This window comes from Asparagus officinalis, chromosome 3, assembly GCF_001876935.1.
Source record: "Asparagus officinalis chromosome 3, Aspof.V1, whole genome shotgun sequence".
NCBI classification, from domain to species: Eukaryota; Viridiplantae; Streptophyta; class Magnoliopsida; order Asparagales; family Asparagaceae; genus Asparagus; species Asparagus officinalis.
Genome location: NC_033796.1, coordinates 80,623,798 through 80,627,092, shown reverse-complemented (window position 1 = coordinate 80,627,092; position 3,295 = coordinate 80,623,798). Strand labels below are relative to the sequence as shown.

The 3,295-nt window shown below is 37.9% G+C and overlaps 1 long non-coding RNA gene across 1 annotated transcript; it reads left to right on the top strand.

The window, feature by feature from the left end:
- Positions 1,427 to 2,493, top strand: LOC109834386. Its single transcript, XR_002245549.1, has 2 exons — positions 1,427 to 2,167; positions 2,248 to 2,493. It is a non-coding gene; the product is annotated as an uncharacterized LOC109834386 (long non-coding RNA).

The following is a 3,295-nucleotide window of genomic DNA, read 5'->3' as shown; positions in this document are numbered from 1 at the left end:
ACGCCCCGCTCGTCACCAGATCCTCGACGACCAAGCAGACCTTCCCCCTCTCAGAAGAGGAGGGACGCCTCCGACATCCTCGACATCCTCAAAGCCGAGCAGGCCCTTCTCGATCTCCGGCTTAGCATCGCGGTCAGTCACTAAACCCTAAATTGAACTCGATTATGATTTCAAGATTACATTCTGCAAAGCGATAGCAACTCCAAGGAAAAAAAAGAAAATCATTGATTCTATAGGCAACAATTACTCTTTTATCTCTGAAATCATTTACTGGTGATTAATTAACAATTTTTCTTCCTTGTCACAATAGCTCTTTACATCTAGTGATCATTTGGGTCCTATTTGAGAATGTGATGTCGTTCCATCAGCTTAAAGCTGCCATTACAGGCCTCTTAGAGGCCAGGAGAGTCAACGAGTGGATTGTCACTGAAAAATTAGGAGATTCTCACAGAACAAAGCCCGCCGCTAAACATGTTGTGGACATCGAAAGGTTGGAAGATGCCCAATTACTTCTAAAAACTTTTAGAATGTAATAATCTATAAACTGTTGTTTCATTGTTGTTTGTGCAGAGAGAATACTTCAAGCAAGGAAAAATCGAACAGTTTCGGATTTTTTGGAGGAAGGTTCGGTCCAGGTATTCGATTTTAAGTGTTTTTGTTAATTTATTTGCCATTTCATAATAGAAATGAATTATCTTATGAAGAATTTGTTTGCTTACTATCCTTGATTCCACGGATTCTTTCTTTTGCGTGAGGAATTGGGGTTTTCTTTTTACTAATTCGATCTGTTGGAATTTTGAATTGCAATATCTTTGAAGAGTTATATGAATGAATTGAGCTTCTTCCTTTCTTCAGTAATCATTTGATGGATTTGTGGTATGGAATTATGAATTGCAATGATTTTGCGGTCATTAGATGTTTGTGAACTGTGAAGTTGTTTTGGTCGAGAGCTGATGCATAATTTTAGAATTAACTATTAGATCATGATTTAGTTACTTATTCTAACTTTTCTTCGGACCATATGCTTTACTACTATTAGCTCAAATTCTCAGTGTAGTACCTATTTGTCCTTCAACTACGCCATTGGATGTTCTAGTTTTGCCCTTGTGTAGATTCAATTTGAACACTGTAATCTGAAAGTTTGTGTTCAAGTACTCTCTCATGGTCATAAGATAATTTATACTGTAGGATTTGCTTCGAAACAACAAGGCATGTCATTAGATGTTATAAAGAGTGCATATGCTACCACAGAAGAAGGCTTTATCTCTATTGTAAAAAAGCAATGGAGCATCATGCCACAGATTGCATCAGTTTGCTCATGCTGTTTGGTCGGTATAATATGTGGCGGGATGCTTTACATTGCAAATGCAGGAGATTCATGTGCAGTGTTAGGGAGATGGATGAGAGGTGAACGAGCAATTTCAGCAACGGAGCATAATGCAAGCATTGAGTCTGTGAGGTGTTAAAGCCAGAACGGTTGTTAAAACCACAAGTCACTCAACTCGTGTAACTGGAGCATGATTTTTTTTGGTCCCCTGCTTCCATCCACTTAAATGTTTAGCGTCGGTAAGAAAGACTGAACACATTGGAGTTGTTTCATTGCAGGTCCACCCAGTACTCATGGTGATCGGCTTCATACTTTTAAATGGTGAAGGTAAACATGTTCTCCTTTTCTTTTTCTCATACCATAACACATAATGAAGAATATATATAACAACTGGAAGTGCCACTATGTTAGAGCAGTAAAAGCCTATTGTGATTGAGAAAGAGTTGTGGGATTCAAATTCTCCTTATGCCCAAAGGATTCAGAGAAAGGGGGGAAAAAGAAAACATACAGCTCTCTCTTATCTCTTACTTTAGCTTTATAAATTCCTCAGGAGTCTCGAGTAAATTTATATTCTATTCTTTTGGTTGTCTGCAATTGGGTGATGCAGACTTGAATAGTGACTTGCAAGGGCATTACGGCCACCTTTTATAATGTTATCAAATTCATTGCTTGGAACAATTCTTTAATAAAGAGAGTGCTTGAATTTGGCATGCATATGGTGGCCTTGTTTTAGTCATGTAGATCCTGTTGTCAATCTTCACTGATATGTATTAAATTGACAAGGATGCACCAAAAATGTTCATGATGTTTGACGAGCATGAAGTTCATGGTGGTGGAGAGGTATATATGACGTGACATATATGTATTTATTATGACATTTTTGGTATATATATATCTTATGTGGAGTGATAATCTTTCAGGTTAGAGAAGGTACTCCCGTAGGGAGCAGCAGTACGATACGACGTTCTAAGGCAAACGACGCTGATAACAGGGATGCTGACAACGACGATGATGAGGAATGAGTGATACTTGATCTTATATGTAGTTTTCAATTGTGTGAAGACATATTATGACTTGAATTTTACCTATATGTAATATATTTGTGATTTTATTGCGTAGTGAATGAATATTATTTGAGCATGCGAGATGTATTGTGATTGTGATTATATGATGAGTATTGTTCGATATTGTGGATTGACGGATGAAATTGGATGAGTATTCATTGGGAATGTGAATGTATATCATGGTTGATTTTATGATATATTATTAAATATTATCATTGAATTGATGTTGATACAGGCTATATGTGTATTCTCGTATGGGAGGTTATCGGAAAATTATTTTTTTTTCGTAAATATATACATTGGTGACGGATTTCCCCGTCACCAATGCACATTGGCGACGGGATATCCGTCGCCAATGTTTTAAACATTGGCGACAGATCTACCCGTCGCCAATGTGTATTGGCGAAGACGGGAAGTCGCTCGTATGTTTAAAAGCATTGCATATGGATATCCGTCGCAATGTTTTAAATATTAGCGACGGACTTCCGCCGTCGCCAATGGTTTATTTGGCGACGGGACCACCCTGTCGCCAATAGTCGTCCAGTGCGCCAAAATAAGTATTGGCGACGGGGAAACCCGTCGTCAATACTTATTGGCGACGGATTTATTGACGACGGATCCATTTCCGTCACCAATATGTATTGGTGACGGATTTTGGGGCATTGGTGACGGATTTCCCCGTCGCCAATGCCCTGTTTTCTACTAGTGATTATGTCTTGTTGTTAGTATTGGATATTTCACGATGATAAAAGTTTGTATCTTGATGATTCTAGTGAATGATACTTTAGTTCTCTCATCATATTATTATTAGAACCTTTTGACATATTTGTGTTGTCTACTGTGAAGATTATTATCAGTTTGAAAGTATAAATAGATTTACTTCTACGATAGTATCCAAAAGATG